The sequence below is a fragment of the Humulus lupulus genome, chromosome 2, assembly GCF_963169125.1.
Source record: "Humulus lupulus chromosome 2, drHumLupu1.1, whole genome shotgun sequence".
NCBI classification, from domain to species: domain Eukaryota; kingdom Viridiplantae; phylum Streptophyta; class Magnoliopsida; order Rosales; family Cannabaceae; genus Humulus; species Humulus lupulus.
Window position 1 is genome coordinate 115,454,011 of NC_084794.1, and position 7,602 is coordinate 115,461,612.

Sequence of the window (7,602 nt, forward strand, 5' to 3'; positions counted from 1 at the left end):
AAAAAATGATTTATATTCTTTTATTGATAATAAAATGAGAATACAAAGAAATTGAGTTTCATTTAGGGCATAAAACCCCAACACGGAGCTCCATGGAGGTTTCATGCCAACGGTGCGGTCAAGAAGATTGGAGCAACCACATGGTGCAAACACCTTCGCCTCGAAGAAGACATCGATGGACGAGAGAGTCACATCCCAACAAAGAGAAGGTGGAGTAAAGGGAGAGAAGGTTCCTAAAACTTCTTTCATGAAGAAGAATAAAACACAAGCTCCTCCCTCCAATGACCTTCTGAACTCATTAAACAGTAGGAGGAAGGAGCTAGACACGAAAAATGAAGGATCTTAGATGCAAAATAGTAGTCGCACCAGGGGGAAAACTAGGTGATGATGAATTTAATGAGAAATCTCTATTTTCAAGCTCATGACACCTTACGAAGGACTAACAGACCCAAAATGTCACTTGGATGCCTTTAATGACTTGATGAAATTGAAAGGAGTCTCCGCGAAGGATAGATGCCAATGTTTTGCAATCACATTAAGAGGAGCCGCCTACAGGTGGTTCAAAGAGCTAGGTCCACAGATAATTTCCTCATGGAGACAACTCGTAGCATAATTCCTTCGACAAAATCGTGCCTTCCAGGTTTAAACGGCACCCACCACGAGCCTCGCCCATGTAAAGCAGGGTGAAAATGAAAGTCTGAGAAAGTACATTCAACGCTTCAATGCAGAAGTAGTTAAAGTGGGAAAGTTTCCTAAGGATGAGCTAAAGATGGCCATCACAGTAGGGGTACATCCGAAGAGCAGACTGTGGAATAGCATGACCAAGAGAGAAATAGAGGACCTAGGCGTCTTATATGAAAGAGCTATAAAGTACATCCGAGTGGAAGATGGCCATGACCATTTGAGGATTGGAAGACCGGAGCTTCACTTTAACCCACCTTTCATAAACACCCGCGAACACTCTAGGAATCTAAAGAACGCCACAACACCCCTCTGCGAAGATGCACCAAGCTCTGAAAGCTCATGATATCAATGGTTGTGAAGGGGAAGATACCTATGATGTAACCCAAGTAATTCCCACCAACATACACACCTGGATTGGAATATCTAGGAAGGTTTTATATTTGATATAATGAATCAAAGAGGTTACCCTAGTTATCCTCTTGATGTAGTAGTAAAGCATCCCTTTCTAGCTTAGTATGTGCTAAGCCAAAGAGTTCATCTTAGTTGAACTCATGATGAAATAGGTGCATGGTCTCCGTACATGTCCATGCACTTTACTCATCATAAATGTAATATTAAGCATCTATCTTATTAGTTATGTCCTATGTATTCAAATCATTTAATTCACTCATACGTAGTCATTGTCGATTAAAATTGTCAAAATGCACATGAGAGCAGAATAATGGAAGTGTTTGACGAGATGAATTCCACCAACCTTCTTGGGGGCATAACGCCAGTAAAAAAGAGAGCCCATGGAGTCTATAAGGAGTAGTTACCCTCATAGGCGTCATAAGGGTATAAAAAAAGGGGAAGCTTCAAAAGTGGCACATCCGTACAAGGGTAGTCACCCTAAAGGATGACCACCCTACACGATGCCCCAGCCTCATGACCCTTGGCTCCATGAGACACGCGACGACCTTATAGCTCTTAGCTCCGTGAGATATGCCTCGGTCCCATAGGCCTCATAGAACTTGGCTCTTAAAAAAAAGGGGAACCCCAAGAAGGGTCCTTAATATAAGTCTAGATTGACTTGAGTCGACTAGCCAAACAAGGTCTAAAGAAAGACGCTTGCAAATATAGTACTATGCCCAACAATGAGGACGCTTCTCGAAAAAGAATGAAACACGCGAACAAAAATTATAAAAGGATGCCAAAGACACAAAGGGTTAACATGTCCTTATAAAAATAGTTAGAGTGCACCAATAAGACTATAGGCACTATGTACAAGGGACTTCCAGAAGTTCCTCACAAAAAAAGGGCTTCTCAAAGTCCCATACCAAAGAAACAAGGCTTCTCAAAGTCCTAGACCAAAGAAAACAGGGCTTCTGAAGGTCCCATACTAAAGGAAAAAGGTGGGATTCTCAAAGTCCCATACTAAAGAAAAAAAGTAGGCTTTTCAAAGTCTCATACCAATGAGAGAAAGGGAAAGAGTTTTAATTTCCCTTATACTTGGTTTACAAGAAAGCCCATCACAATAAGTCTTCAAGAACACTTAAAAGTCTCTTTCTAGACTGGGGGGACAAGCAAGTAACACACACATAAAAAAAAGAATCTCACAAAGAATAACTACACTCCTCGCGCGAGGGTCACCTCCTCCATGCAAGATCGCACCTCAGGAAAAAGAATCCCTCTATGCAACACCATTTTTTGCAGCACCCTTGTACAAGGCCATGTCTCGCAACACTTCTTGAGTCTACCATCCAAGGCTCCTACACGAGATCCTATTTCGATTGGTCTTGACTGGTGATCACATCACAAGACTCACATGCTTCGAGACCCATGTCGCAAGAGATACCCTATGTAAGAGGTACATTGGAAGAAACATCTATGTGAGAGATACACTATACAAAACCTCTATATGAGGGGCTTATGTTAAGGGTCTACATGAGAACATACAAGGCCTCTTCTCTAGAAGTGGTAGCTCGGTGTTACCTTGGTAAGCTTCTAAAGGTCATTGTGCGAGGCCATACCTTGAGAGCACACCTTGCGAGAGAGTTAGGCGAGAAAAACTTCAAGAAGCTACCTAGGAAGAGCATGATAAGAGAGTCCACATCGAAATGATTCTTATACAGGTGTTGTCTCAAGGACGTCTCATCACCCCAACACGCGAGACCCTTATGTGAGGAACCCATGCCTAACTTTCACACACATATACACATAATTGTTCAGCAGATAAGACCACAATGTCCAGTATATACAAAGCTTACTCTTCATAAGAAGAAAGTCCACTACTTCACCACACTCCGAGTCCCATGTTGGAAAGCTTGCTGTCAAATATATGTTCTGGAGAAAAAGGGTAGCATCTAGTAATGAGGTACATTAACATGCCTCTCACATAACTAGAAGGGTGTGACCCTGTGTTAGTTCATCCTGAGGTCCAGAGATAAATTCCTCCATTTATTCCACAGTGGAAGGAACACCTCAAAGAAGTATTGCTTCCAGCCATGCCAAAGAAATGGGAAGAGTTGTAACTCCAGTTGACCATATCCAAACATGCCTTACGTGCAACACTTGTGAAAGGGTAAAAGAAGCACCAATAACCAGATTATTAAGTCAGTAAGCTCCTCATAGACGCTGGGACCCGCTACCGCAAAAATGGAGAAGTTATCCATTACACCTATAACAACTTCTCAAAAATTGAGACCATTCTTTCACGCCACTCATTTGATGAACTCACCAGTTACCCCTATGACAAGTCCTCCGTGGGCCCTAAACTATAGGAAGATTGTTAAAATTTCCCATGGATTTGAGACGATTCGAAATCAATTATACTTCAAGGGTATCAATCAATGAGAAAATACTGGTAGACTTCACGGTCGAGTCGATCTGTTGCTCTGAAAGTAAAAAAAATGCGAACAAGAAAGCATTATTAAAACACTCTTCACTCTGAAATTTAATAAACGCTGGATGCATGCAAGTCACACAAGGCAACATCTTAGGAGCACCACACAAGGGATCACCTAGGCTAGAGGCTATTTCTTGGGCCCCTCTAGGTAGTGTGCCTCAAGCTTCTTTGTGCGACCCATGTTGTGTACACCAATGATACTCGCGGGATCTGTACCAAGGAATGATTGACTTTAATTAAACTTTAAAGGAGTCCTGAGGATCACCACTTATGGAGAATGCTTTTCCTTATCTCAAAACAAAGAAGCACACTTGTACCGTACATGTCATAAAGATGTCACAAGAAGAGTCTACAAGAACGCCTAAAGGACTCCTTATAGACTGGGGGGCAAGTGTGGTTGCCAAAAATTTGACATGTGTTCAAGACGACCTCCTTGTCACAGATACCCCACAAGGTCAAAAAGTGAGACTCTCGCCTCCTTCAACTTTGGGTACTTTGTCATGAAGTCTGATAAGTAAATTTTAGATTCACTTATTAGTGTCATTTTATATCTAATTTGTAGGTGTTTAGGGTGTTTTTGTTTGGTTTTATGCTTTTGTTGTGTTTGTGTAGGGTCCAAGGAAAAGTGGCGAGAAATTTGTACAAAACGGAAGTGAAACGAAGAAAAATGAAAAATTCGTGAATTAGGGCTACAGCCCCATATTCAGGGGCTGCATCGCTATTTCTGGGCTGAATTAGGGCTGCAGCGCCATCCTTAAGGGCTGCAGAGCCTGACTGAAACAGAGACTCGTTTTTGGCACATTTGTGGCGCAGCAGCGCCTGTTTAAGGGGCTGCAGCGCCGGGAGCCGTACGGAAATCGTAAATTGAGATTTTTGAAGGGCAAAAGAGGGATATTTGCAAGGGATATATAAGGAAAAGTTTAATTAGGGTCTAAGGACGTTTTTAGAGGAGATTAGATCAGAGATTAGAGGCTTGGAGAAGAAGAAGAGGCTAAACATCATCAAGATCATCACCATTATATCTAGTTTATTTCTTCTTCGTTTCATTTTTAGTTTTTTAATTATGAACAAATACATTGCTATTATGTTTATGTTTGTAATGGAGAATTGAACTCTTTTTGTGCTAGAGTATTAGATGAATCTATTTTGATTATTGAATTGTGGTTTTTATTATTATTTCTATGAAGTTCTTCTCGTTTGTTCATATCTTCTTGATTTAATTTTTTCATATTAATGTTTGGCCATCATTATTGTGAATTGAAATCTAGGGTTTATGCTTGAGAAAGATAAACGTAGATTGGACATAAGAAGATTTGACATAGAGTGATTGTGAGATTGAGAGATTCCTTGAACTCTATGAATTTGGCTTAGAATAATTATTGCTTAATGACGTCTTGATTAATTAATAGCGAATAGAGATATCATATTGATTAATTGAGATTAATTGCATATATGCTTGAGAGAGATAAATGCATTATATTATAATTCTAGAAGTTACAAATGAGGAGAATTAATTAGAATAATAAAGAAACCATGTTCATAATTGAATAGTGAAATCATTACTCTAGTACATTGATCTTCTATTTAATCACTTTTCAAGAGCATAAGATTTGGTTATCTTGTTATTTCATATTCTTTATTTTATTATTTGATTTATTTATTGACTTTTCTAATTAAAATTATAGACTTAACAGTAATAGTAATTAGTGAATTTAATATTTAATCCTTGTGGGTTCGACATCTTTTAATTTAAAACTATATTGCAATACACCATACACTTGCGGTAGAAAAATTCTGTATCAAGTTTTTGGCGCCGTTGCCGGGGATTAAAATTAATTTTACTAATATTGAAACTTTAAGTCTTGATTTTAAATTAGATTTTTATTTATTTTGTTACTAACGTTATAGATTGATCTTGTGTTCTCAGTATATGCGAAGGACTAGGAGTTCTACACCTGTTGAGCCTCTGAATCCTGAAATTGAGCACACACTCCGTCAGTTGAGATCTAAGAAAAGGACTGAAGAGCTTAATATGGACAACAACGGAGTGAACAACAATGGTGGCAATGGCAATAATAACAATCAACCAGCAGCCGCTGGGGTTCCTCTTAATCCAGCGCAGTGGGAAGTGCGTGATTTTTGCATGCCTGTTGTGAATGAGAATCTCACTGGAATAGCAAATCCAGCCATTGCTACCAACAACTTCGAACTGAAACCTGCACTAATTAACATGGTGCAGCAAAATCAGTTTGGGGGTCTAGCTACTGAAGAACCTAACATTCACTTGGTCATATTTCTGGAGATATGTGCCACAATGAAGATGAATGGCGTTACTGATGATGCCATCAGATTGCGTCTCTTCCCTTTCTCCTTGAGGGAAAGAGCCAGGAGTTGGTTGCAATCTTTTCAGCCTGGAATAATTACAACATGGGATGAGATGGCAAGAAAGTTCCTGATTAAGTTTTTCCCTCCTTCAAAGTCAGCCCAATTACGCAGCGATATTGGACAATTTCAACAGTTAGATCAAGAGCCATTCTATGAGGCTTGGGAGAGGTTTAAGGAATTATTACGATGTTGCCCACAACATGGTTATCAAAATTGGATGCAAGTTCAGATTTTTTATCAAGGGTTGAATGCTCCAACACGAACAATAGTTGATGCTACTGCAGGGGGTGCTCTATTAGCCAAGACAGCTGATGAAGCCTTCACTTTGATGGAGGAAATGGCCACCAATAGTTATCAGTGGCCTAATGAAAGGTCAGGCCCAAGGAAAGTTGCTGGGTTGTATGAAGTTGATCAGATGACAGCCCTGAATGCCCAAATGGCTGCTCTACAAACCCAAATGGCTGCTTTATCAGCGCAAAATAATCCAACGGTTATGGAGAGTGTAGCAGCGGCTGCTGCAATGCAGTGGCAAGAATTGAGTCCAGAACAAGCCCAGTTTATGGCAAATCGTTCCTTCCCCAATAATTATAGAAGCAACAACATGCCTAATTATTATCATCCAGGATTGCGCAACCATGAAAATTTCTCTTATGCTAATAATAAAAATGTGTTGCAACCACCTCTGGGATTCAATTCTCAACAGCAACAAGAGAAAAAGAAATCGTTGGAAGACATTTTGGGCACTTTTATTATGGAGTCTAACAAGAGGTTTGGAAAAAATGAAGCAAGACTCGACAATATAGAAACCCATATGACTAACATGGGTGCTTCAATGAAGAAGATTGAGACTCAAGTGGGCCAATTAGCTAATGCGGTGAATTCTAATCAGAAGGGAAGTTTTCCTAGTGACACTGTGGTAAATCCAAAGGAATCATGCCAAGCAGTTTCTTTGAGAAGTGGTAAGATGCTTGATGAGGGTAATGTTCAAGCTAGTTCAAAGGAGAAAGTTGAGCCAGTGGTACGTGAGGTAGACAAAGAAGAGAAAGCCAAGAAGCAGAGTGGAAGTGACAAGAATGACATGGAGAAAGATAGCCTTCCAATGTATCAACCTCCCATTCCATACCCTCAAAGATTTCAGAAGAAGAAATTAGATGAACAGTTTGCAAAGTTTCTAGAAATCTTCAAACGAATTCACATAAACATTCCATTTGCAGATGCTCTTGAGCAAATGCCTATTTATGTGAAATTCATGAAAGAAGTTATGTCAAAGAAAATAAGATTAGAAGACTTTGAAACTGTGAAGTTAACAGAAGAATGCAGCGCCATCTTACAGAAGAAGTTGCCTCAAAAAGTGAAAGATCCGGGTAGCTTTACTATACCATGCACTATTGGAGTGTCGTCCTTTGATAAGGCTTTGTGTGATCTTGGAGCGAGTATAAATCTGATGCCACTTTCAGTTTTCAAGAAATTGGGGGTAGGAGAGGTGAAGCCCACAACCATTACTCTTCAATTGGCAGATCGGTCACTTACTTATCCTAGGGGAGTGATTGAAGACATGTTGGTTAAGGTGGACAAATTTATTTTTCCTGCTGATTTTGTGGTTTTGGATATGGAGGAGGACCATGAAATCCCCATTATTCTTGGTCGTC

At 39.9% G+C, this 7,602-nt stretch overlaps 1 non-coding gene across 1 annotated transcript; it reads right to left on the reverse strand.

Moving 5' to 3' along the window:
• Window positions 1-6,056: 6,056 nt before the first annotated feature.
• On the reverse strand, window positions 6,057-6,160 carry LOC133820320 (small nucleolar RNA R71). The gene has a single exon (XR_009886738.1). It is a non-coding gene; the product is annotated as a small nucleolar RNA R71 (small nucleolar RNA).
• Between the last annotated feature and the right edge of the window lie 1,442 nt (window positions 6,161-7,602).